This window comes from Diadema antillarum, unplaced genomic scaffold (assembly GCF_040938485.1).
Source record: "Diadema antillarum isolate AM-2024a unplaced genomic scaffold, OU_Dant_1.0 seq00000662_RagTag, whole genome shotgun sequence".
Classification (NCBI taxonomy): Eukaryota; Metazoa; Echinodermata; class Echinoidea; order Diadematoida; family Diadematidae; genus Diadema; species Diadema antillarum.
Genome location: NW_027271574.1, coordinates 931,352 through 956,353, shown reverse-complemented (window position 1 = coordinate 956,353; position 25,002 = coordinate 931,352). Strand labels below are relative to the sequence as shown.

The 25,002-nt window shown below is 50.3% G+C and overlaps 24 non-coding genes and 3 pseudogenes across 24 annotated transcripts; all 27 read left to right on the top strand.

Annotated features, from left to right (window-relative positions):
* Nucleotides 1-44: 44 nt before the first annotated feature.
* Nucleotides 45-163, top strand: LOC139736736 (5S ribosomal RNA). The gene has a single exon (XR_011711297.1). It is a non-coding gene; the product is annotated as a 5S ribosomal RNA (ribosomal RNA).
* Nucleotides 164-983: 820 nt separating this feature from the next.
* LOC139736730 (5S ribosomal RNA) lies at nt 984-1,102 on the top strand. Its single transcript, XR_011711291.1, has one exon. It is a non-coding gene; the product is annotated as a 5S ribosomal RNA (ribosomal RNA).
* Nucleotides 1,103-1,907: 805 nt separating this feature from the next.
* Nucleotides 1,908-2,026, top strand: LOC139736768 (5S ribosomal RNA). The gene has a single exon (XR_011711322.1). It is a non-coding gene; the product is annotated as a 5S ribosomal RNA (ribosomal RNA).
* A 702-nt stretch (nt 2,027-2,728) lies between these two features.
* On the top strand, nt 2,729-2,847 carry LOC139736716 (5S ribosomal RNA). Its single transcript, XR_011711278.1, has one exon. It is a non-coding gene; the product is annotated as a 5S ribosomal RNA (ribosomal RNA).
* Nucleotides 2,848-3,655: 808 nt separating this feature from the next.
* LOC139736732 (5S ribosomal RNA) lies at nt 3,656-3,774 on the top strand. The gene has a single exon (XR_011711293.1). It is a non-coding gene; the product is annotated as a 5S ribosomal RNA (ribosomal RNA).
* Nucleotides 3,775-4,593: 819 nt separating this feature from the next.
* Nucleotides 4,594-4,712, top strand: LOC139736711 (5S ribosomal RNA). The gene has a single exon (XR_011711274.1). It is a non-coding gene; the product is annotated as a 5S ribosomal RNA (ribosomal RNA).
* Nucleotides 4,713-5,531: 819 nt separating this feature from the next.
* LOC139736784 (5S ribosomal RNA) lies at nt 5,532-5,650 on the top strand. Its single transcript, XR_011711338.1, has one exon. It is a non-coding gene; the product is annotated as a 5S ribosomal RNA (ribosomal RNA).
* An 819-nt stretch (nt 5,651-6,469) lies between these two features.
* LOC139736729 (5S ribosomal RNA) lies at nt 6,470-6,588 on the top strand. Its single transcript, XR_011711290.1, has one exon. It is a non-coding gene; the product is annotated as a 5S ribosomal RNA (ribosomal RNA).
* An 805-nt stretch (nt 6,589-7,393) lies between these two features.
* Nucleotides 7,394-7,512, top strand: LOC139736783 (5S ribosomal RNA). Its single transcript, XR_011711337.1, has one exon. It is a non-coding gene; the product is annotated as a 5S ribosomal RNA (ribosomal RNA).
* Nucleotides 7,513-8,330: 818 nt separating this feature from the next.
* Nucleotides 8,331-8,449, top strand: LOC139736735 (5S ribosomal RNA). Its single transcript, XR_011711296.1, has one exon. It is a non-coding gene; the product is annotated as a 5S ribosomal RNA (ribosomal RNA).
* An 820-nt stretch (nt 8,450-9,269) lies between these two features.
* Nucleotides 9,270-9,388, top strand: LOC139736727 (5S ribosomal RNA). Its single transcript, XR_011711289.1, has one exon. It is a non-coding gene; the product is annotated as a 5S ribosomal RNA (ribosomal RNA).
* Nucleotides 9,389-10,193: 805 nt separating this feature from the next.
* LOC139736755 (5S ribosomal RNA) lies at nt 10,194-10,312 on the top strand. The gene has a single exon (XR_011711311.1). It is a non-coding gene; the product is annotated as a 5S ribosomal RNA (ribosomal RNA).
* An 818-nt stretch (nt 10,313-11,130) lies between these two features.
* LOC139736710 (5S ribosomal RNA) lies at nt 11,131-11,249 on the top strand. The gene has a single exon (XR_011711273.1). It is a non-coding gene; the product is annotated as a 5S ribosomal RNA (ribosomal RNA).
* An 819-nt stretch (nt 11,250-12,068) lies between these two features.
* On the top strand, nt 12,069-12,187 carry LOC139736709 (5S ribosomal RNA). The gene has a single exon (XR_011711272.1). It is a non-coding gene; the product is annotated as a 5S ribosomal RNA (ribosomal RNA).
* An 820-nt stretch (nt 12,188-13,007) lies between these two features.
* LOC139736782 (5S ribosomal RNA) lies at nt 13,008-13,126 on the top strand. Its single transcript, XR_011711335.1, has one exon. It is a non-coding gene; the product is annotated as a 5S ribosomal RNA (ribosomal RNA).
* An 806-nt stretch (nt 13,127-13,932) lies between these two features.
* Nucleotides 13,933-14,038, top strand: LOC139736745 (5S ribosomal RNA; annotated as a pseudogene).
* An 818-nt stretch (nt 14,039-14,856) lies between these two features.
* LOC139736734 (5S ribosomal RNA) lies at nt 14,857-14,975 on the top strand. The gene has a single exon (XR_011711295.1). It is a non-coding gene; the product is annotated as a 5S ribosomal RNA (ribosomal RNA).
* Nucleotides 14,976-15,795: 820 nt separating this feature from the next.
* On the top strand, nt 15,796-15,914 carry LOC139736725 (5S ribosomal RNA). Its single transcript, XR_011711287.1, has one exon. It is a non-coding gene; the product is annotated as a 5S ribosomal RNA (ribosomal RNA).
* An 805-nt stretch (nt 15,915-16,719) lies between these two features.
* Nucleotides 16,720-16,838, top strand: LOC139736708 (5S ribosomal RNA). Its single transcript, XR_011711271.1, has one exon. It is a non-coding gene; the product is annotated as a 5S ribosomal RNA (ribosomal RNA).
* Nucleotides 16,839-17,656: 818 nt separating this feature from the next.
* On the top strand, nt 17,657-17,775 carry LOC139736797 (5S ribosomal RNA). The gene has a single exon (XR_011711350.1). It is a non-coding gene; the product is annotated as a 5S ribosomal RNA (ribosomal RNA).
* An 819-nt stretch (nt 17,776-18,594) lies between these two features.
* LOC139736796 (5S ribosomal RNA) lies at nt 18,595-18,713 on the top strand. The gene has a single exon (XR_011711349.1). It is a non-coding gene; the product is annotated as a 5S ribosomal RNA (ribosomal RNA).
* Nucleotides 18,714-19,531: 818 nt separating this feature from the next.
* LOC139736781 (5S ribosomal RNA) lies at nt 19,532-19,650 on the top strand. The gene has a single exon (XR_011711334.1). It is a non-coding gene; the product is annotated as a 5S ribosomal RNA (ribosomal RNA).
* Nucleotides 19,651-20,457: 807 nt separating this feature from the next.
* LOC139736714 (5S ribosomal RNA) lies at nt 20,458-20,576 on the top strand. Its single transcript, XR_011711276.1, has one exon. It is a non-coding gene; the product is annotated as a 5S ribosomal RNA (ribosomal RNA).
* Nucleotides 20,577-21,381: 805 nt separating this feature from the next.
* Nucleotides 21,382-21,500, top strand: LOC139736740 (5S ribosomal RNA). Its single transcript, XR_011711301.1, has one exon. It is a non-coding gene; the product is annotated as a 5S ribosomal RNA (ribosomal RNA).
* An 817-nt stretch (nt 21,501-22,317) lies between these two features.
* LOC139736743 (5S ribosomal RNA) lies at nt 22,318-22,437 on the top strand (annotated as a pseudogene).
* An 807-nt stretch (nt 22,438-23,244) lies between these two features.
* Nucleotides 23,245-23,363, top strand: LOC139736779 (5S ribosomal RNA). Its single transcript, XR_011711332.1, has one exon. It is a non-coding gene; the product is annotated as a 5S ribosomal RNA (ribosomal RNA).
* An 819-nt stretch (nt 23,364-24,182) lies between these two features.
* Nucleotides 24,183-24,301, top strand: LOC139736742 (5S ribosomal RNA; annotated as a pseudogene).
* Nucleotides 24,302-25,002: the final 701 nt, after the last annotated feature.

Sequence of the window (25,002 nt, the reverse complement as noted above, 5' to 3'; positions counted from 1 at the left end):
AGGTTGAGGACAAGCATAAATGAGCTAAAGTCTGAAGGTTTGTCGCCTACGACCATACCACGCTGAATATACCGGTTCTCGTCCGAACACCGTAGTCAAGCAGCGTAGGGCCTGGTCAGTGCTTGGATGGCAGACCGCTTGGGAATACCGGGTGTTGTAGGCTTTTTGCTGTCTGAAATGGCTGCTCTCCTCTTTTTATGAAACACTTTATTTTTCTTCTCGGCAATTTTTCTTGGTTTTTCCTCGTCGGCAATAAAATAAAGACACCAGTCTAGTCCTGTCCTAATTATTTTGAATGAAGTCCAAAGGGGCCCAATCGCCTCCTGCGCCTCGTCCTGTAGATACAGCATCGCAGACGTTTTGGCATCATGGCAGACAAGGTGGTGCCTGAATCAGGATCCACTTCAAGACAGCCCACCGGAGACTGTCAGAGCACGATTATGACGTCACGCATAGTTAGAACTGCTGTTACGTAGTATAACTGTCACCAGGAAAAATATGTACGGCGCTGGCCCGTGCCTGGGACAGCCATCAAAAGGAATGTACGGCACGGGAAGGCGGTGGCACTCCTGGCCATCTCTCGGCCTTCTCTGGCAGTGAATTCATAGCAAACAAAGCAAGAATTCATATGGCAGGAATGCCTCCCAAAACAGTTATCATCATTTTTCTTGTCCAGAAGGCAAGACTGATGAGAGGCCGCGTCGTGACATTCGGGCAGCATCCATGGCCCCTCGGAACGCACAGCGCGCAGTCAAGAAAGTCAGGCCCACACCTCCATCAGCAGGTGTGTCTTGTGCCTCATAGGCACTGTTGCACCATCAGCATCCCATCCATGCTTACAGTCCTTCGCAGTCACTACAGCTTCGCTTTCATTGGTCAATGCCTTCAAGCTCCCTCTGAAGGCAGAGACGGGGCGTGCTGTAAAATAGTTCGTCCGTGAGGTTGAGGACAAGCATAAATCAGCTAAAGTCTTTAGGTATGTCGCCTACGACCATACCACGCTGAATATACCGGTTCTCGTCCGACCACCGTAGTCAAGCAGCGTAGGGCCTGGTCAGTACTTGGATGGGAGACCGCTTGGGAATACCGGGTGTTGTGGGCTTTTTGCTGTCTGAAATGACAGCTCTCCTCTTTTTATGAAACACTTCATTTTTCTTCTCGGCAATTTTTCATGGTTTTTCCTAGTCGGTAATAAAATAAAGACACAAGTCTAGTCCTGTCCTAATTATTTTGAATGAAGTCCAAAGGGGCCCAATCGCCTCCTGCGCCTCGTCCTTTAGATACAGCATCGCACACATTTTGGCATCATGGCAGACAAGGTGGTGCCTGAATCAGGATCCACCTCAAGACAGCCCACCGGAGACTGTCAGAGCACGATTATGACGTCACGCATAGTTAGAACTGCTGTTACGTAGTATAACTGTCACCAGGAAAAATTGCACGGCGCTGGCCCGTGCCTGGAACAGCCATCAAATGGAATGTGCGGCAGGAGAAGCTGGTGGCACTCATGGCGATTTCTCGGTCCTCTGGCAGTGAATTCATAGCAAACAAAGCAAGAAGGAATGCCTTCCAAAACAGTCAACATCATTTCCTTCTCCAGAAGGCAAGACTGATGAGGGGCCGCGTCGTGACATTCGGGCAGCATCCATGGCCCCTCGGAACGCACAGCGCGCAGTCAAGAAAGTCAGGCCCACACCTCCATCAGCAGGTGTGTCTTGTGCATCATAGGCACTGTTGCACCATCAGCATCCCATCCATGCTTACAGTCCTTCGCAGTCACTACAGCTTCGCTTTCATTGGTCAATGCCTTCCAGCTCCCTCTGGTGGCAGAGACGGGGCGTGCTGTAAAACAGTTCGTCCGTGAGGTTGAGGACAAGCATAAATCAGCTAAAGTCTGTAGGTATGTCGCCTACGACCATACCACGCTGAATATACCGGTTCTCGTCCGAACACCGTAGTAAAGCAGCGTAGGGCCTGGTCAGTACTAGGATGGGAGACCGCTTGGGAATACCGGGTGTTGTAGGCTTTTTGCTGTCTAAAATTGATGCTCTCCTCTTTTTATGAAACACTTTATTTTTCTTCTCGGCAATTTTTCATGGTTTTTCCTAGTCGGCAATAAAATAAAGACACCAGCTAGTCCTGTCCTAATTATTTTGAATGAAGTCCAAAGGGGCCCAATCGCCTCCTGCGCGTCGTGCTGTAGATACAGTATCGCAGACGTTTTGGCATCATGGCACACAAGGTGGTGCCTGAATCAGGCGGCGCTGGCCCGTGCCTTGGACAGCTATCAAAAGGAATGTGCGGCAGAGGAAGCTGGTGGCACTCCTGGCCATCTCTCGGCCTTCTCTGGCAGTGAATTCATAGCAAACAAAGCAAGAAGTAATGCCTTCCAAAACAGTCATCATCATTTTCCTTCTGCAGAAGGCAAGACTGATGAGGGGCCGCGTCGTGACATTCGGGCAGCATCCATGGCCCCTCGGAACGCACAGCGCGCAGTCAAGAAAGTCAGGCCCACACCTCCATCAGCAGGTGTGTCTTGTGCATCATAGGCACTGTTGCACCATCAGCATCCCATCCATGGTTACAGTCCTTCGCAGTCACTACAGCTTCGCTTCCATTGGTCAATACCTTCAAGCTCCCTCTGGTGGCAGAGACGGGGCGTGCTGTAAAACCGTTCGTCCGTGAGATTGAGGACAAGCATAAATCAGCTAAAGTCTGTAGGTATGTCGCCTACGACCATACCACGCTGAATATACCGGTTCTCGTCCGAACATCGTAGTCAAGCAGCGTAGGGCCTGGTCAGTACTTGGATGGGAGACCGCTTGGGAATACCGGGTGTTGTAGGCTTTTTGCTGTCTAAAATGCCTGCTCACCTCTTTTTATGAAACACTATATTTTTCTTCTCGGCAATTTTTCATGGTTTTTCCTAGTCGGCAATAAAATAAAGACACCAGTCTAGTCCTGTCCTAATTATTTTGAATGAAGTCCAAAGGGGCCCAATCGCCTCCTGCGCCTCGTGCTGTAGATACAGCATCGCAGACGTTTTGGCATCATGGCACACAAGGTGGTGCCTGAATCAGGATCCACTTCAAGACAGCCCACCGGAGACTGTCAGAGTACGATTATGACGTCACGCATAATTAGAACTGCTGTTTCGTAGTATAACTGTCACGAGGAAAAATTGCACGGCGCTGACCCGTACCTGGGACAGCCATCAAAAGGAATGTGCGTCAGGGGAAGCTGGTGGTACTCCTGGCCATCTCTCGGCCTTCTCTGGCAGTGAATGCATAGGAAACAAAGCAAGAAGGAATGCCTTCCAAAACAGTCATCATCATTTTCCTTCTACAGAAGGCAAGACTGATGAGGGGGCGCGTCGTGATATTCGGGCAGCATCCATGGCCCCTCGGAACGCACAGCGCGCAGTAAAGAAAGTCAGGCCCACACCTTCATCAGCAGGTGTGTCTTGTGCCTCATAGGCACTGTTGCACCATCAGCATCCCATCCATGGTTACAGTCCTTCGCAGTCACTACAGCTTCGCTTTCATTGGTCAATGCCTTCAAGCTCCCTGTGGTGGCAGAGACGGGGCGCGCTGTAAAACCGTTCGTCCGTGAGGTTGAGGACAAGCATAAATGAGCTAATGTCTGTAGGTATGTCGCCTACCACCAAACCACGCTGAATATACCGGTTCTCGTCCGAACACCGTAGTAAAGCAGCGTAGGGCCTGGTCAGTACTTGGATGGGAGACCGCTTGGGAATACCGGGTGTTGTAGGCTTTTTGCTGTCTGTTATGGCTGCTCTCCTCTTTTTATGAAACACTTTATTTTTCTTCTCGGCAATTTTTCATGGTTTTTCCTAGTCGGCAATAAAATAAAGACACCAGCTAGTCCTGTCCTAATTATTTTGAATGAAGTCCAAAGGGGCCCAATCGCCTCCTCCGCCTCGTGCTGTAGATACAGCATCGCAGACGTTTTGGCATCATCGATAGACAAGGTGGTGCCTGAATCAGGATCCACTTCAAGACATCCCACCGGAGACTGTCAGAGCACGATTATGACGTCACGCATAGTTAGAACTGCTGTTACGTAGTATAACTCTCCCCAGAAAAAATTGCACTGCGCTGACCCGTGCCTGGGACAGCAATCAAAAGGAATGTGCGCCAGGGGAAGCTGGTGGCACTCCTGGCCATCTCTCGGCCTTCTCTGGCAGTGAATTCATAGCAAACAAAGCAAGAATTCATATGGCAGGAATGCGTCCCAAAACAGTCATCATCATTTTCCTTCTCCAGAGGGCAAGACTGATGAGGGGCCGCGTCGTGACATTCGGGCAGCATCCATGGCCCCTCGGAACGCACAGCGCGCAGTCAAGAAAGTCAGGCCCACACCTCCATCAGCAGGTGTGTCTTGTGCATCATAGGCACTGTTGCACCATCAGCATCCCATCTATGGTTACAGTCCTTCGCAGTCACTACAGCTTCGCTTTCATTGGTCAATGCCTTCAAGCTCCCTCTGGTAGCAGAGACGGGGCGTGCTGTAAAACCGTTCGTCCGTGAGGTTGAGGACAAGCATAAATGAGCTAAAGTCTGAAGGTATGTCGCCTATGACCACACCACGCTGAATATACCGGTTCTCGTCCGAACACCGTAGTCAAGCAGCGTAGGGCCTGGTCAGTACTGGGATGGGAGACCGCTTGGGAATACCTGGTGTTGTAGGCTTTTTGCTGTCTAAAATGGCTGCTCTCCTCTTTTTCTGAAACACTTCATTTTTCTTCTCGGCAATTTTTCTTGGTTTTTCCTAGTCGGCAATAAATTAAAGACACCAGTCTAGTCCTGTCCTAATTATTTTGAATGAAGTCCAAAGGGGGCCAATCGCCTCCTGCGCCTCGTCCTGTAGATACAGCATCGCAGACGTTTTGGCATCATGGCAGACAAGGTTGTGCCTGAATCAGGACCCACTTAAAGACAGCCCACCGGAGACTGTCAGAGCACGATTATGACGTCACGCATAGTTAGAACTGCTGTTACGTAGTATAACTGTCACCAGGAAAAATTGCACGGCGCTGGCCCGTGCCTGGGACAACCATAAAAAGGAATGTACGGCAGGGGAAGCTGGTGGCACTCCTGGCCATCTCTCGACCTTCTCTGGCAGTGAATTCATAGCAAACAAAGCAAGAATTCAGACGGCAGGAATGCCTCATAAAACAGTCATCATCATTTTCCTTCTCCAGAAGGCAAGACTGATGAGGGGCCGCGTCGTGACATTCGGGCAGCATCCATGGCCCCTCGGAACGCACAGCGCGCAGTCAAGAAAGTCAGGCCCACACCTCCATCAGCAGGTGTGTCTTGTGCATCATAGGCACTGTTGCACCATCAGCATCCCATCTATGGTTACAGTCCTTCGCAGTCACTACAGCTTCGCTTTCATTGGTCAATGCCTTCAAGCTCCCTCTGGTAGCAGAGACGGGGCGTGCTGTAAAACCGTTCGTCCGTGAGGTTGAGGACAAGCATAAATCAGCTAAAGTCTGAAGGTATGTCGCCTATGACCACACCACGCTGAATATACCGGTTCTCGTCCGAACACCGTAGTCAAGCAGCGTAGGGCCTGGTTAGTACTGGGATGGGAGACCGCTTGGGAATACCTGGTGTTGTAGGCTTTTTGCTGTCTAAAATGGCTGCTCTCCTCTTTTTCTGAAACACTTCATTTTTCTTTCGGCAATTTTTCATGGTTTCTCCTAGTCGGCAATAAAATAAAGACACCAGTCTAGTCCTGTCCTAATTATTTTGAATGAAGTCCAAAGGGGGCCAATCGCCTCCTGCGCCTCGTCCTGTAGATACAGCATCGCAGACGTTTTGGCATCATGGCAGACAAGGTGGTGCCTGAATCAGAATCCACTTCAAGACAGCCCACCGGAGACTGTCAGAGCACGATTATGACGTCACGCATAGTTAGAACTGCTGTTACGTAGTATAACTGTCACCAGGAAAAATATGTACGGCGCTGGCCCGTGCCTGGGAGAGCCATCAAAAGGAATGGACGGCACGGGAAGGCGGTGGCACTCCTGGCCATCTCTCGGCCTTCTCTGGCAGTGAATTCATAGCAAACAAAGCAAGAATTCATATGGCAGGAATGCCTCCCAAAACAGTTATCATCATTTTTCTTGTCCAGAAGGCAAGACTGATGAGAGGCCGCGTCGTGACATTCGAGCAGCATCCATGGCCCCTAGGAACGCACAGCGCGCAGTCAAGAAAGTCAGGCCCACACCTCCATCAGCAGGTGTGTCTTGTGCCTCATAGGCACTGTTGCACCATCAGCATCCCATCCATGCTTACAGTCCTTCGCAGTCACTACAGCTTCGCTTTCATTGGTCAATGCCTTCAAGCTCCCTCTGAAGGCAGAGACGGGGCGTGCTGTAAAACCGTTCGTCCGTGAGGTTGAGGACAAGCATAAATCAGCTAAAGTCTGTAGGTATGTCGCCTACGACCATACCACGCTGAATATACCGGTTCTCGTCCGACCACCGTAGTCAAGCAGCGTAGGGCCTGGTCAGTACTTGGATGGGAGACCGCTTGGGAATACCGGGTGTTGTGGGCTTTTTGCTGTCTGAAATGACAGCTCTCCTCTTTTTATGAAACACTTCATTTTTCTTCTCGGCAATTTTTCATGGTTTTTCCTAGTCGGTAATAAAATAAAGACACCAGTCTAGTCCTGTCCTAATTATTTTGAATGAAGTCCAAAGGGGCCCAATCGCCTCCTGCGCCTCGTCCTTTAGATACAGCATCGCACACATTTTGGCATCATGGCAGACAAGGTGGTGCCTGAATCAGGATCCACCTCAAGACAGCCCACCGGAGACTGTCAGAGCACGATTATGACGTCACGCATAGTTAGAACTGCTGTTACGTAGTATAACTGTCACCAGGAAAAATTGCACGGCGCTGGCCTGTGCCTGGAACAGCCATCAAATGGAATGTGCGGCAGGAGAAGCTGGTGGCACTCATGGCGATTTCTCGGTCCTCTGGCAGTGAATTCATAGCAAACAAAGCAAGAAGGAATGCCTTCCAAAACAGTCAACATCATTTCCTTCTCCAGAAGGCAAGACTGATGAGGGGCCGCGTCGTGACATTCGGGCAGCATCCATGGCCCCTCGGAACGCACAGCGCGCAGTCAAGAAAGTCAGGCCCACACCTCCATCAGCAGGTGTGTCTTGTGCATCATAGGCACTGTTGCACCATCAGCATCCCATCTATGGTTACAGTCCTTCGCAGTCACTACAGCTTCGCTTTCATTGGTCAATGCCTTCAAGCTCGCTCTGGTAGCAGAGACGGGGCGTGCTGTAAAACCGTTCGTCCGTGAGGTTGAGGACAAGCATAAATCAGCTAAAGTCTGAAGGTATGTCGCCTATGACCACACCACGCTGAATATACCGGTTCTCGTCCGAACACCGTAGTCAAGCAGCGTAGGGCCTGGTTAGTACTAGGATGGGAGACCGCTTGGGAATACCTGGTGTTGTAGGCTTTTTGCTGTCTAAAATGGCTGCTCTCCTCTTTTTCTGAAACACTTCATTTTTCTTTCGGCAATTTTTCATGGTTTCTCCTAGTCGGCAATAAAATAAAGACACCAGTCTAGTCCTGTCCTAATTATTTTGAATGAAGTCCAAAGGGGGCCAATCGCCTCCTGCGCCTCGTCCTGTAGATACAGCATCGCAGACGTTTTGGCATCATGGCAGACAAGGTTGTGCCTGAATCAGGACCCACTTTAAGACAGCCCACCGGAGACTGTCAGAGCACGATTATGACGTCACGCATAGTTAGAACTGCTGTTACGTAGTATAACTGTCACCAGGAAAAATTGCACGGCGCTGGCCCGTGCCTGGGACAACCATAAAAAGGAATGTACGGCAGGGGAAGCTGGTGGCACTCCTGGCCATCTCTCGACCTTCTCTGGCAGTGAATTCATAGCAAACAAAGCAAGAATTCATACGGCAGGAATGCCTCCTAAAACAGTCATCATCATTTTCCTTCTCCAGAAGGCAAGACTGATGAGGGGCCGCGTCGTGACATTCGGGCAGCATCCATGGCCCCTCGGAACGCACAGCGCGCAGTCAAGAAAGTCAGGCCCACACCTCCATCAGCAGGTGTGTCTTGTGCATCATAGGCACTGTTGCACCATCAGCATCCCATCTATGGTTACAGTCCTTCGCAGTCACTACAGCTTCGCTTTCATTGGTCAATGCCTTCAAGCTCCCTCTGGTGGCAGAGACGGGGCGTGCTGTAAAACCGTTCGTCCGTGAGGTTGAGGACAAGCATAAATGAGCTAAAGTCTGAAGGTTTGTCGCCTACGACCATACCACGCTGAATATACCGGTTCTCGTCCGAACACCGTAGTCAAGCAGCGTAGGGCCTGGTCAGTGCTTGGATGGCAGACCGCTTGGGAATACCGGGTGTTGTAGGCTTTTTGCTGTCTGAAATGGCTGCTCTCCTCTTTTTATGAAACACTTTATTTTTCTTCTCGGCAATTTTTCTTGGTTTTTCCTCGTCGGCAATAAAATAAAGACACCAGTCTAGTCCTGTCCTAATTATTTTGAATGAAGTCCAAAGGGGCCCAATCGCCTCCTGCGCCTCGTGCTGTAGATACAGCATCGCAGACGTTTTGGCATCTTGGCAGACAAGGTGGTGCCTGAATCAGGATCCACTTCAAGACAGCCCACCGGAGACTGTCAGAGCACGATTATGACGTCACGCATAGTTAGAACTGCTGTTACGTAGTATAACTGTCACCAGGAAAAATATGTACGGCGCTGGCCCGTGCCTGGGACAGCCATCAAAAGGAATGTACGGCACGGGAAGGCGGTGGCACTCCTGGCCATCTCTCGGCCTTCTCTGGCAGTGAAATCATAGCAAACAAAGCAAGAATTCATATGGCAGGAATGCCTCTCAAAACAGTTATCATCATTTTTCTTGTCCAGAAGGCAAGACTGATGAGAGGCCGCGTCGTGACATTCGAGCAGCATCCATGGCCCCTCGGAACGCACAGCGCGCAGTCAAGAAAGTCAGGCCCACACCTCCATCAGCAGGTGTGTCTTGTGCCTCATAGGCACTGTTGCACCATCAGCATCCCATCCATGCTTACAGTCCTTCGCAGTCACTACAGCTTCGCTTTCATTGGTCAATGCCTTCAAGCTCCCTCTGAAGGCAGAGACGGGGCGTGCTGTAAAATAGTTCGTCCGTGAGGTTGAGGACAAGCATAAATCAGCTAAAGTCTGTAGGTATGTCGCCTACGACCATACCACGCTGAATATACCGGTTCTCGTCCGACCACCGTAGTCAAGCAGCGTAGGGCCTGGTCAGTACTTGGATGGGAGACCGCTTGGGAATACCGGGTGTTGTGGGCTTTTTGCTGTCTGAAATGACAGCTCTCCTCTTTTTATGAAACACTTCATTTTTCTTCTCGGCAATTTTTCATGGTTTTTCCTAGTCGGTAATAAAATAAAGACACAAGTCTAGTCCTGTCCTAATTATTTTGAATGAAGTCCAAAGGGGCCCAATCGCCTCCTGCGCCTCGTCCTTTAGATACAGCATCGCACACATTTTGGCATCATGGCAGACAAGGTGGTGCCTGAATCAGGATCCACCTCAAGACAGCCCACCGGAGACTGTCAGAGCACGATTATGACGTCACGCATAGTTAGAACTGCTGTTACGTAGTATAACTGTCACCAGGAAAAATTGCACGGCGCTGGCCCGTGCCTGGAACAGCCATCAAATGGAATGTGCGGCAGGAGAAGCTGGTGGCACTCATGGCGATTTCTCGGTCCTCTGGCAGTGAATTCATAGCAAACAAAGCAAGAAGGAATGCCTTCCAAAACAGTCAACATCATTTCCTTCTCCAGAAGGCAAGACTGATGAGGGGCCGCGTCGTGACATTCGGGCAGCATCCATGGCCCCTCGGAACGCACAGCGCGCAGTCAAGAAAGTCAGGCCCACACCTCCATCAGCAGGTGTGTCTTGTGCATCATAGGCACTGTTGCACCATCAGCATCCCATCCATGCTTACAGTCCTTCGCAGTCACTACAGCTTCGCTTTCATTGGTCAATGCCTTCCAGCTCCCTCTGGTGGCAGAGACGGGGCGTGCTGTAAAACAGTTCGTCCGTGAGGTTGAGGACAAGCATAAATCAGCTAAAGTCTGTAGGTATGTCGCCTACGACCATACCACGCTGAATATACCGGTTCTCGTCCGAACACCGTAGTAAAGCAGCGTAGGGCCTGGTCAGTACTAGGATGGGAGACCGCTTGGGAATACCGGGTGTTGTAGGCTTTTTGCTGTCTAAAATTGATGCTCTCCTCTTTTTATGAAACACTTTATTTTTCTTCTCGGCAATTTTTCATGGTTTTTCCTAGTCGGCAATAAAATAAAGACACCAGCTAGTCCTGTCCTAATTATTTTGAATGAAGTCCAAAGGGGCCCAATCGCCTCCTGCGCCTCGTGCTGTCGATACAGCATCGCAGACGTTTTGGCATCATCGTAGACAAGGTGGTGCCTGAATCAGGATCCACTTCAAGACAGCCCACCGGAGACTGTCAGAGCACGATTATGACGTCACGCATAGTTAGAACTGCTGTTACGTAGTATAACTCTCCCCAGAAAAAATTGCACTGCGCTGACCCGTGCCTGGGACAGCAATCAAAAGGAATGTGCGCCAGGGGAAGCTGGTGGCACTCCTGGCCATCTCTCGGCCTTCTCTGGCAGTGAATTCATAGCAAACAAAGCAAGAATTCATATGGCAGGAATGCCTCCCAAAACAGTCATCATCATTTTCCTTCTCCAGAAGGCAAGACTGATGAGGGGCCGCGTCGTGACATTCGGGCAGCATCCATGGCCCCTCGGAACGCACAGCGCGCAGTCAAGAAAGTCAGGCCCACACCTCCATCAGCAGGTGTGTCTTGTGCATCATAGGCACTGTTGCACCATCAGCATCCAATCTATGGTTACAGTCCTTCGCAGTCACTACAGCTTCGCTTTCATTGGTCAATGCCTTCAAGCTCCCTCTGGTAGCAGAGACGGGGCGTGCTGTAAAACCGTTCGTCCGTGAGGTTGAGGACAAGCATAAATGAGCTAAAGTCTGAAGGTATGTCGCCTATGACCACACCACGCTGAATATACCGGTTCTCGTCCGAACACCGTAGTCAAGCAGCGTAGGGCCTGGTCAGTACTGGGATGGGAGACCGCTTGGGAATACCTGGTGTTGTAGGCTTTTTGCTGTCTAAAATGGCTGCTCTCCTCTTTTTCTGAAACACTTCATTTTTCTTCTCGGCAATTTTTCTTGGTTTTTCCTAGTCGGCAATAAATTAAAGACACCAGTCTAGTCCTGTCCTAATTATTTTGAATGAAGTCCAAAGGGGGCCAATCGCCTCCTGCGCCTCGTCCTGTAGATACAGCATCGCAGACGTTTTGGCATCATGGCAGACAAGGTTGTGCCTGAATCAGGACCCACTTAAAGACAGCCCACCGGAGACTGTCAGAGCACGATTATGACGTCACGCATAGTGAGAACTGCTGTTACGTAGTATAACTGTCACCAGGAAAAATTGCACGGCGCTGGCCCGTGCCTGGGACAACCATAAAAAGGAATGTACGGCAGGGGAAGCTGGTGGCACTCCTGGCCATCTCTCGACCTTCTCTGGCAGTGAATTCATAGCAAACAAAGCAAGAATTCAGACGGCAGGAATGCCTCATAAAACAGTCATCATCATTTTCCTTCTCCAGAAGGCAAGACTGATGAGGGGCCGCGTCGTGACATTCGGGCAGCATCCATGGCCCCTCGGAACGCACAGCGCGCAGTCAAGAAAGTCAGGCCCACACCTCCATCAGCAGGTGTGTCTTGTGCATCATAGGCACTGTTGCACCATCAGCATCCCATCTATGGTTACAGTCCTTCGCAGTCACTACAGCTTCGCTTTCATTGGTCAATGCCTTCAAGCTCCCTCTGGTAGCAGAGACGGGGCGTGCTGTAAAACCGTTCGTCCGTGAGGTTGAGGACAAGCATAAATCAGCTAAAGTCTGAAGGTATGTCGCCTATGACCACACCACGCTGAATATACCGGTTCTCGTCCGAACACCGTAGTCAAGCAGCGTAGGGCCTGGTCAGTACTGGGATGGGAGACCGCTTGGGAATACCTGGTGTTGTAGGCTTTTTGCTGTCTAAAATGGCTGCTCTCCTCTTTTTCTGAAACACTTCATTTTTCTTTCGGCAATTTTTCATGGTTTCTCGTAGTCGGCAATAAAATAAAGACACCAGTCTAGTCCTGTCCTAATTATTTTGAATGAAGTCCAAAGGGGGCCAATCGCCTCCTGCGCCTCGTCCTGTAGATACAGCATCGCAGACGTTTTGGCATCATGGCAGACAAGGTTGTGCCTGAATCAGGACCCACTTAAAGACAGCCCACCGGAGACTGTCAGAGCACGATTATGACGTCACGCATAGTTAGAACTGCTGTTACGTAGTATAACTGTCACCAGGAAAAATATGCACGGCGCTGGCCCGTGCCTGGGACAACCATAAAAAGGAATGTACGGCAGGGGAAGGCTGGTGGCACTCCTGGCCATCTCTCGACCTTCTCTGGCAGTGAATTCATAGCAAACAAAGCAAGAATTCATACGGCAGGAATGCCTCCTAAAACAGTCATCATCATTTTCCTTCTCCAGAAGGCAAGACTGATGAGGGGCCGCGTCGTGACATTCGGGCAGCATACATGGCCCCTCGGAACGCACAGCGCGCAGTCAAGAAAGTCAGGCCCACACCTCCATCAGCAGGTGTGTCTTGTGCATCATAGGCACTGTTGCACCATCAGCATCCCATCCATGCTTACAGTCCTTCGCAGTCACTACAGCTTCGCTTTCATTGGTCAATGCCTTCCAGCTCCCTCTGGTGGCAGAGACGGGGCGTGCTGTAAAATAGTTCGTCCGTGAGGTTGAGGACAAGCATAAATCAGCTAAAGTCTGTAGGTATGTCGCCTACGACCATACCACGCTGAATATACCGGTTCTCGTCCGAACACCGTAGTAAAGCAGCGTAGGGCCTGGTCAGTACTTGGATGGGAGACCGCTTGGGAATACCGGGTGTTGTAGGCTTTTTGCTGTCTAAAATTGACAGCTCTCCTCTTTTTATGAAACACTTTATTTTTCTTCTCGGCAATTTTTCATGGTTTTTCCTAGTCGGCAATAAAATAAAGACACCAGTCTAGTCCTGTCCTAATTATTTTGAATGAAGTCCAAAGGGGCCCAATCGCCTCCTGCGCCTCGTGCTGTAGATACAGCATCGCAGACGTTTTGGCATCATGGCAGACAAGGTGGTGCCTGAATCAGGATCCACCTCAAGACAGCCCACCGGAGACTGTCAGAGCACGATTATGACGTCACGCATAGTTAGAACTGCTGTTACGTAGTATAACTGTCACCAGGAAAAATTGCACGGCGCTGGCCTGTGCCTGGAACAGCCATCAAATGGAATGTGCGGCAGGAGAAGCTGGTGGCACTCATGGCGATTTCTCGGTCCTCTGGCAGTGAATTCATAGCAAACAAAGCAAGAAGGAATGCCTTCCAAAACAGTCAACATCATTTCCTTCTCCAGAAGGCAAGACTGATGAGGGGCCGCGTCGTGACATTCGGGCAGCATCCATGGCCCCTCGGAACGCACAGCGCGCAGTCAAGAAAGTCAGGCCCACACCTCCATCAGCAGGTGTGTCTTGTGCATCATAGGCACTGTTGCACCATCAGCATCCCATCTATGGTTACAGTCCTTCGCAGTCACTACAGCTTCGCTTTCATTGGTCAATGCCTTCAAGCTCGCTCTGGTAGCAGAGACGGGGCGTGCTGTAAAACCGTTCGTCCGTGAGGTTGAGGACAAGCATAAATCAGCTAAAGTCTGAAGGTATGTCGCCTATGACCACACCACGCTGAATATACCGGTTCTCGTCCGAACACCGTAGTCAAGCAGCGTAGGGCCTGGTTAGTACTAGGATGGGAGACCTGGTGTTGTAGGCTTTTTGCTGTCTAAAATGGCTGCTCTCCTCTTTTTCTGAAACACTTCATTTTTCTTTCGGCAATTTTTCATGGTTTCTCCTAGTCGGCAATAAAATAAAGACACCAGTCTAGTCCTGTCCTAATTATTTTGAATGAAGTCCAAAGGGGGCCAATCGCCTCCTGCGCCTCGTCCTGTAGATACAGCATCGCAGACGTTTTGGCATCATGGCAGACAAGGTTGTGCCTGAATCAGGACCCACTTTAAGACAGCCCACCGGAGACTGTCAGAGCACGATTATGACGTCACGCATAGTTAGAACTGCTGTTACGTAGTATAACTGTCACCAGGAAAAATTGCACGGCGCTGGCCCGTGCCTGGGACAACCATAAAAAGGAATGTACGGCAGGGGAAGCTGGTGGCACTCCTGGCCATCTCTCGACCTTCTCTGGCAGTGAATTCATAGCAAACAAAGCAAGAATTCATACGGCAGGAATGCCTCCTAAAACAGTCATCATCATTTTCCTTCTCCAGAAGGCAAGACTGATGAGGGGCCGCGTCGTGACATTCGGGCAGCATCCATGGCCCCTCGGAACGCACAGCGCGCAGTCAAGAAAGTCAGGCCCACACCTCCATCAGCAGGTGTGTCTTGTGCATCATAGGCACTGTTGCACCATCAGCATCCCATCTATGGTTACAGTCCTTCGCAGTCACTACAGCTTCGCTTTCATTGGTCAATGCCTTCAAGCTCCCTCTGGTGGCAGAGACGGGGCGTGCTGTAAAACCGTTCGTCCGTGAGGTTGAGGACAAGCATAAATGAGCTAAAGTCTGAAGGTTTGTCGCCTACGACCATACCACGCTGAATATACCGGTTCTCGTCCGAACACCGTAGTCAAGCAGCGTAGGGCCTGGTCAGTGCTTGGATGGCAGACCGCTTGGGAATACCGGGTGTTGTAGGCTTTTTGCTGTCTGAAATGGCTGCTCTCCTCTTTTTATGAAACACTTTATTTTTCTTCTCGGCAATTTTTCTTGGTTTTTCCTCGTCGGCAATAAAATAAAGACACCAGTCTAGTCCTGTCCTAATTATTTTGAATGAAGTCCAAAGGGGCCCAATCGCCTCCTGCGCCTCGTGCTGTAGATACAGCATCGCAGACGTTTTGGCATCTTGGCAGACAAGGTGGTGCCTGAATCAGGATCCACTTCAAGACAGCCCACCGGAGACTGTCAGAGCACGATTATGACGTCACGCATAGTTAGAACTGCTGTTACGTAGTATAACTGTCACCAGGAAAAATATGTACGGCGCTGGCCCGTGCCTGGGACAGCCATCAAAAGGAATGTACGGCACGGGAAGGCGGTGGCACTCCTGGCCATCTCTCGGCCTTCTCTGGCAGTGAAATCATAGCAAACAAAGCAAGAATTCATATGGCAGGAATGCCTCTCAAAACAGTTATCATCATTTTTCTTGTCCAGAAGGCAAGACTGATGAGAGGCCGCGTCGTGACATTCGAGCAGCATCCATGGCCCCTCGGAACGCACAGCGCGCAGTCAAGAAAGTCAGGCCCACACCTCCATCAGCAGGTGTGTCTTGTGCCTCATAGGCACTGTTGCACCATCAGCATCCCATCCATGCTTACAGTCCTTCGCAGTCACTACAGCTTCGCTTTCATTGGTCAATGCCTTCAAGCTCCCTCTGAAGGCAGAGACGGGGCGTGCTGTAAAATAGTTCGTCCGTGAGGTTGAGGACAAGCATAAATCAGCTAAAGTCTGTAGGTATGTCGCCTACGACCATACCACGCTGAATATACCGGTTCTCGTCCGACCACCGTAGTCAAGCAGCGTAGGGCCTGGTCAGTACTTGGATGGGAGACCGCTTGGGAATACCGGGTGTTGTGGGCTTTTTGCTGTCTGAAATGACAGCTCTCCTCTTTTTATGAAACACTTCATTTTTCTTCTCGGCAATTTTTCATGGTTTTTCCTAGTCGGTAATAAAATAAAGACACAAGTCTAGTCCTGTCCTAATTATTTTGAATGAAGTCCAAAGGGGCCCAATCGCCTCCTGCGCCTCGTCCTTTAGATACAGCATCGCACACATTTTGGCATCATGGCAGACAAGGTGGTGCCTGAATCAGGATCCACCTCAAGACAGCCCACCGGAGACTGTCAGAGCACGATTATGACGTCACGCATAGTTAGAACTGCTGTTACGTAGTATAACTGTCACCAGGAAAAATTGCACGGCGCTGGCCCGTGCCTGGAACAGCCATCAAATGGAATGTGCGGCAGGAGAAGCTGGTGGCACTCATGGCGATTTCTCGGTCCTCTGGCAGTGAATTCATAGCAAACAAAGCAAGAAGGAATGCCTTCCAAAACAGTCAACATCATTTCCTTCTCCAGAAGGCAAGACTGATGAGGGGCCGCGTCGTGACATTCGGGCAGCATCCATGGCCCCTCGGAACGCACAGCGCGCAGTCAAGAAAGTCAGGCCCACACCTCCATCAGCAGGTGTGTCTTGTGCATCATAGGCACTGTTGCACCATCAGCATCCCATCCATGCTTACAGTCCTTCGCAGTCACTACAGCTTCGCTTTCATTGGTCAATGCCTTCCAGCTCCCTCTGGTGGCAGAGACGGGGCGTGCTGTAAAACAGTTCGTCCGTGAGGTTGAGGACAAGCATAAATCAGCTAAAGTCTGTAGGTATGTCGCCTACGACCATACCACGCTGAATATACCGGTTCTCGTCCGAACACCGTAGTAAAGCAGCGTAGGGCCTGGTCAGTACTAGGATGGGAGACCGCTTGGGAATACCGGGTGTTGTAGGCTTTTTGCTGTCTAAAATTGATGCTCTCCTCTTTTTATGAAACACTTTATTTTTCTTCTCGGCAATTTTTCATGGTTTTTCCTAGTCGGCAATAAAATAAAGACACCAGCTAGTCCTGTCCTAATTATTTTGAATGAAGTCCAAAGGGGCCCAATCGCCTCCTGCGCCTCGTGCTGTCGATACAGCATCGCAGACGTTTTGGCATCATCGTAGACAAGGTGGTGCCTGAATCAGGATCCACTTCAAGACAGCCCACCGGAGACTGTCAGAGCACGATTATGACGTCACGCATAGTTAGAACTGCTGTTACGTAGTATAACTCTCCCCAGAAAAAATTGCACTGCGCTGACCCGTGCCTGGGACAGCAATCAAAAGGAATGTGCGCCAGGGGAAGCTGGTGGCACTCCTGGCCATCTCTCGGCCTTCTCTGGCAGTGAATTCATAGCAAACAAAGCAAGAATTCATATGGCAGGAATGCCTCCCAAAACAGTCATCATCATTTTCCTTCTCCAGAAGGCAAGACTGATGAGGGGCCGCGTCGTGACATTCGGGCAGCATCCATGGCCCCTCGGAACGCACAGCGCGCAGTCAAGAAAGTCAGGCCCACACCTCCATCAGCAGGTGTGTCTTGTGCATCATAGGCACTGTTGCACCATCAGCATCCAATCTATGGTTACAGTCCTTCGCAGTCACTACAGCTTCGCTTTCATTGGTCAATGCCTTCAAGCTCCCTCTGGTAGCAGAGACGGGGCGTGCTGTAAAACCGTTCGTCCGTGAGGTTGAGGACAAGCATAAATGAGCTAAAGTCTGAAGGTATGTCGCCTATGACCACACCACGCTGAATATACCGGTTCTCGTCCGAACACCGTAGTCAAGCAGCGTAGGGCCTGGTCAGTACTGGGATGGGAGACCGCTTGGGAATACCTGGTGTTGTAGGCTTTTTGCTGTCTAAAATGGCTGCTCTCCTCTTTTTCTGAAACACTTCATTTTTCTTCTCGGCAATTTTTCTTGGTTTTTCCTAGTCGGCAATAAATTAAAGACACCAGTCTAGTCCTGTCCTAATTATTTTGAATGAAGTCCAAAGGGGGCCAATCGCCTCCTGCGCCTCGTCCTGTAGATACAGCATCGCAGACGTTTTGGCATCATGGCAGACAAGGTTGTGCCTGAATCAGGACCCACTTAAAGACAGCCCACCGGAGACTGTCAGAGCACGATTATGACGTCACGCATAGTGAGAACTGCTGTTACGTAGTATAACTGTCACCAGGAAAAATTGCACGGCGCTGGCCCGTGCCTGGGACAACCATAAAAAGGAATGTACGGCAGGGGAAGCTGGTGGCACTCCTGGCCATCTCTCGACCTTCTCTGGCAGTGAATTCATAGCAAACAAAGCAAGAATTCAGACGGCAGGAATGCCTCATAAAACAGTCATCATCATTTTCCTTCTCCAGAAGGCAAGACTGATGAGGGGCCGCGTCGTGACATTCGGGCAGCATCCATGGCCCCTCGGAACGCACAGCGCGCAGTCAAGAAAGTCAGGCCCACACCTCCATCAGCAGGTGTGTCTTGTGCATCATAGGCACTGTTGCACCATCAGCATCCCATCTATGGTTACAGTCCTTCGCAGTCACTACAGCTTCGCTTTCATTGGTCAATGCCTTCAAGCTCCCTCTGGTAGCAGAGACGGGGCGTGCTGTAAAACCGTTCGTCCGTGAGGTTGAGGACAAGCATAAATCAGCTAAAGTCTGAAGGTATGTCGCCTATGACCACACCACGCTGAATATACCGGTTCTCGTCCGAACACCGTAGTCAAGCAGCGTAGGGCCTGGTCAGTACTGGGATGGGAGACCGCTTGGGAATACCTGGTGTTGTAGGCTTTTTGCTGTCTAAAATGGCTGCTCTCCTCTTTTTCTGAAACACTTCATTTTTCTTTCGGCAATTTTTCATGGTTTCTCGTAGTCGGCAATAAAATAAAGACACCAGTCTAGTCCTGTCCTAATTATTTTGAATGAAGTCCAAAGGGGGCCAATCGCCTCCTGCGCCTCGTCCTGTAGATACAGCATCGCAGACGTTTTGGCATCATGGCAGACAAGGTTGTGCCTGAATCAGGACCCACTTAAAGACAGCCCACCGGAGACTGTCAGAGCACGATTATGACGTCACGCATAGTTAGAACTGCTGTTACGTAGTATAACTGTCACCAGGAAAAATTGCACGGCGCTGGCCCGTGCCTGGGACAACCATAAAAAGGAATGTACGGCAGGGGAAGCTGGTGGCACTCCTGGCCATCTCTCGACCTTCTCTGGCAGTGAATTCATAGCAAACAAAGCAAGAATTCATACGGCAGGAATGCCTCCTAAAACAGTCATCATCATTTTCCTTCTCCAGAAGGCAAGACTGATGAGGGGCCGCGTCGTGACATTCGGGCAGCATACATGGCCCCTCGGAACGCACAGCGCGCAGTCAAGAAAGTCAGGCCCACACCTCCATCAGCAGGTGTGTCTTGTGCATCATAGGCACTGTTGCACCATCAGCATCCCATCCATGCTTACAGTCCTTCGCAGTCACTACAGCTTCGCTTTCATTGGTCAATGCCTTCCAGCTCCCTCTGGTGGCAGAGACGGGGCGTGCTGTAAAATAGTTCGTCCGTGAGGTTGAGGACAAGCATAAATCAGCTAAAGTCTGTAGGTATGTCGCCTACGACCATACCACGCTGAATATACCGGTTCTCGTCCGAACACCGTAGTAAAGCAGCGTAGGGCCTGGTCAGTACTTGGATGGGAGACCGCTTGGGAATACCGGGTGTTGTAGGCTTTTTGCTGTCTAAAATTGATGCTCTCCTCTTTTTATGAAACACTTTATTTTTCTTCTCGGCAATTTTTCATGGTTTTTCCTAGTCGGCAATAAAATAAAGACACCAGCTAGTCCTGTCCTAATTATTTTGAATGAAGTCCAAAGGGGCCCAATCGCCTCCTGCGCCTCGTGCTGTAGATACAGCATCGCAGACGTTTTGGCATCATGGCACACAAGGTGGTGCCTGAATCAGGATCCACTTCAAGACATCCCACCGGAGACTGTCAGAGCACGATTATGACGTCACGCATAGTTAGAACTGCTGTTACGTAGTATAACTGTCACCGGGAAAAATTGCACGGCGCTGGCCCGTGCCTTGGACAGCTATCAAAAGGAATGTGCGGCATTGGAAGCTGGTGGCACTCCTGGCCATCTCTCGGCCTTCTCTGGCAGTGAATTCATAGCAAACAAAGCAAGAAGGAATGCCTTCCAAAACAGTCATCATCATTTTCCTTCTGCAGAAGGCAAGACTGATGAGGGGCCGCGTCGTGACATTCGGGCAGCATCCATGGCCCCTCGGAACGCACAGCGCGCAGTCAAGAAAGTCAGGCCCACACCTCCATCAGCAGGTGTGTCTTGTGCATCATAGGCACTGTTGCACCATCAGCATCCCATCCATGGTTACAGTCCTTCGCAGTCACTACAGCTTCGCTTCCATTGGTCAATACCTTCAAGCTCCCTCTGGTGGCAGAGACGGGGCGTGCTGTAAAACCGTTCGTCCGTGAGATTGAGGACAAGCATAAATCAGCTAAAGTCTGTAGGTATGTCGCCTACGACCATACCACGCTGAATATACCGGTTCTCGTCCGAACATCGTAGTCAAGCAGCGTAGGGCCTGGTCAGTACTTGGATGGGAGACCGCTTGGGAATACCGGGTGTTGTAGGCTTTTTGCTGTCTAAAATGCCTGCTCACCTCTTTTTATGAAACACTATATTTTTCTTCTCGGCAATTTTTCATGGTTTTTCCTAGTCGGCAATAAAATAAAGACACCAGGTAGTCCTGTCCTAATTATTTTGAATGAAGTCCAAAGGGGCCCAATCGCCTCCTGCGCCTCGTGCTGTAGATACAGCATCGCAGACGTTTTGGCATCATGGCAGACAAGGTGGTGCCTGAATCAGGATCCACTTCAAGACAGCCCACCGGAGACTGTCAGAGCACGATTATGACGTCACGCATAGTTAGAACTGCTGTTACGTAGTATAACTGTCACCAGAAAAAATTGCACGGCGCTGGCCCGTGCCTGGGGCAGCCATCAAAAGGATTGTGCGGCAGGGGAAGCTGGTGGCACTCATGGCGATCTCTCGGTCCTCTGGCAGTGAATGCATAGCAAACAAAGCAAGAAGGAATGCCTTCCAAAACAGTCATCATCATTTTCCTTCTCCAGAAGGCAAGACTGATGAGGGGCCGCGTCGTGACATTCGGGCAGCATACATGGCCCCTCGGAACGCACAGCGCGCAGTCAAGAAAGTCAGGCCCACACTTCCATCAGCAGGTGTGTCTTGTGCATCATAGGCACTGTTGCACCATCAGCATCCCATCCATGCTTACAGTCCTTCGCAGTCACTACAGCTTCGCTTCCATTGGTCAATGCCTTCAAGCTCCCTCTGGTGGCAGAGACGGGGCGTGCTGTAAAATAGTTCGTCCGTGAGGTTGAGGACAAGCATAAATCAGCTAAAGTCTGTAGGTATGTCGCCTACGACCATACCACGCTGAATATACCGGTTCTCGTCCGAACACCGTAGTAAAGCAGCGTAATGCCTGGTAAGTACTTGGATGGGAGACCGCTTGGGAATACCGGGTGTTGTAGGCTTTTTGCTGTCTAAAATGGATGCTCTCCTCTTTTTATGAAACACTTTATTTTTCTTCTCGGCAATTTTTCATGGTTTTTCCTAGTCGGCAATAAAATAAAGACACCAGCTAGTCCTGTCCTAATTATTTTGAATGAAGTCTAAAGGGGCCCAGTCGTCTCCTGCGCCTCGTGCTGTAGATACAGCATCGCAGACGTTTTGGCATCATGGGACACAAGGTGGTGCCTGAATCAGGATCCACTTCAAGACAGCCCACCGGAGACCGTCAGAGCACGATTATGACGTCACGCATAGTTAGAACTGCTGTTACGTAGTATAACTGTCACCGGGAAAAATTGCACGGCGCTGGCCCGTGCCTTGGACAGCTATCAAAAGGAATGTGCGGCAGGGGAAGCTGGTGGCACTCCTGGACATCTCTCGGCCTTCTCTGGCAGTGAATTCATAACAAAAAAGCAAGGATTCATATGGCAGGAACGCCTCCCAAAACAGTCATCATCATTCTCCTTCTCCAGAAGGCAAGACTGATGAGGGGCCGCGTCGTGACATTCGGGCAGCATCCATGGCCCCTCGGAACGCACAGCGCGCAGTCAAGAAAGTCAGGCCCACACCTCCATCAGCAAGTGTGTCTTGTGCATCATAGGTACTGTTGCACCATCAGCATCCCATCCATGGTTACAGTCGTTCGCAGTCACTACAGCTTCGCTTTCATTGGTCAATGCCTTCAAGCTCCCTCTGGTGGCAGAGACGGGGCGTGCTGTAAAACCTTTCGTCCGTGAGGTTGAAGCCAAGCATAAATCAGCTAAAGTCTTTAGGTATGTCGCCTACGACCATACCACGCTGAATATACCGGGTCTCGTCCGAACACCGTAGTCAAGTAGCGTAGGGCCTGGTCAGTACTTGGATGGGAGACCGCTTAGGAAAATACGGGTGTTGTAGGCTTTTTGCTGTCTAAAATGCCTGCTCACCTCTTTTTATGAAACACTTTATTTTTCTTCTCGGCAATTTTTCATGGTTTTTTCTAGTCGGAAATAAAATAAAGACACCAGCTAGTCCTGTCCTAATTATTTTGAATGAAGTCCAAAGGGGCCCAATCGCGTCCTGCGCCTCGTGCTGAAGATATAGCATCGCAGACGTTTTGGCATCATGGCACACAAGGTGGTGCCTGAATCAGGATCCACTTCAAGACAGCCCACCGGAGACCGTCAGAGCACGATTATGACGTCACGCATAGTTAGAACTGCTGTTACGTAGTATAACTGTCACCAGGAAAAATTGCACGGAGCTGACCCGTGCCTGGGACAGCCATCAAAAGGAATGTGCGGCAGGGGAAACTGGTGGCACTCCTGGCCATCTCTCGGCCTTCTCTGGCAGTGAATTCATATCAAACAAAGCAAGAAGGAATGCCTTCCAAAACAGTCATCATCATTTTCCTTCTGCAGAAGGCAAGACTGATGAGGGGCCGCGTCGTGACATTCGGGCAGCATCCATGGCCCCTCGGAACGCACAGCGCGCAGTCAAGAAAGTCAGGCCCACACCTCCATCAGCAGGTGTGTCTTGTGCATCATAGGCACTGTTGCACCATCAGCATCCCATCCATGGTTAGAGTCCTTCGCAGTCACTACAGCTTCGCTTCCATTGGTCAATACCTTCAAGCTCCCTCTGGTGGCAGAGACGGGGCGTGCTGTAAAACCGTTCGTCCGTGAGGTTGAGGACAAGCATAAATCAGCTAAAGTCTGTAGGTATGTCGCCTACGACCATACCACGCTGAATATACCGGTTCTCGTCCGAACACCGTAGTAAAGCAGCGTAGGGCCTGGTCAGTACTTGGATGGGAGACCGCTTGGGAATACCGGGTGTTGTAGGCTTTTTGCTGTCTAAAATGCCTGCTCACCTCTTTTTATGAAACACTATATTTTTCTTCTCGGCAATTTTTCATGGTTTTTCCTAGTCGGCAATAAAATAAAGACACCAGCTAGTCCTGTCCTAATTATTTTGAATGAAGTCCAAAGGGGCCCAATCGCCTCCTGCGCCTCGTCCTGTAGATACAGCATCGCAGACGTTTTGGCATCATTGCACACAAGGTGGTGCCTGAATCAGGATCCACTTCAAGACAGCCCACCGGAGACTGTCAGAGTACGATTATGACGTCACGCATAGTTAGAACTGCTGTTACGTAGTATAACTGTTACCAGGAAAAATTGCACGGCGCTGACCCGTACCTGGGACAGCCATCAAAAGGAATGTGCGGCAGGGGAAGCTGGTGGCACTCCTGGCCATCTCTCGGCCTTCTCTGGCAGTGAATTCATAACAAAAAAAAGCAAGGATTCATATGGCAGGAACGCCTCCCAAAACAGTCATCATCATTTTCCTTCTCCAGAAGGCAAGACTGATGAGGGGCCGCGTCGTGAAATTCGGGCAGCATCCATGGCCCCTCGGAACGCACATCGCGCAGTCAAGAAAGTCAGGCCCACACCTCCATCAGCAGGAGTGTCTTGTGCCTCATAGGCGCTGTTCCACCATCAGCATCCCATCCATGGTTACAGTCCTTCGCAGTCACTACAGCTTCGCTTTCATTGGTCAATGCCTTCAAGCTCCCTCTGGTTGCAGAGACGGGGCGTGCTGTAAAACCGTTCGTCCGTGAGGTTGAGGACAAGCATAAATCAGCTAAAGTCTTTAGGTACGTCGCCTACGACCATACCACGCTGAATATACCGGTTCTCGTCCGAACACCGTAGTCAAGTAGCGTAGGATCTGGTCAGTACTTGGATGGGAGACCGCTTGGGAATAACGGGTGTTGTAGACTTTTTGCTGTCTAAAATGCCTGCTCACCTCTTTTTATGAAACACTATATTTTTCTTCTCGGCAATTTTTCATGGTTTTTTCTAGTCGGCAATAAAATAAAGACACAGGCTAGTCCTGTCCTAATTATTTTGAATGAAGTCCAAAGGGGCCCAATCGCCTCCTGCACCTCGTCCTGTAGATATAGCATCGCAGACGTTTTGGCATCATGGCACACAAGGTGGTGCCTGAATCAGGATCCACTTCAAGACAGCCCACCAGAGACCGTCAGAGCACGATTATGACGTCACGCATAGTTAGAACTGCTGTTACGTAGTATAACTGTCACCAGGAAAAATTGCACGGAGCTGACCCGTGCCTGGGACAGCCATCAAAAGGAATGTGCGTCAGGGGAAGCTGGTGGTACTCCTGGCCATCTCTCGGCCTTCTCTGGCAGTGAATGCATAGCAAACAAAGCAAGAAGGAATGCCGTCCAAAACAGTCATCATCATTTTCCTTCTACAGAAGGCAAGAATGATGAGGGGTCGCGTCGTGATATTCGGGCAGCATCCATGGCCCCTCGGAACGCACAGCGCGCAGTCAAGAAAGTCAGGCCCACACCTCCATCAGCAGGTGTGTCTTGTGCATCATAGGCACTGTTGCACCATCAGCATCCCATCCATGCTTACAGTCCTTCGCAGTCACTACAGCTTCGCTTTCATTGGT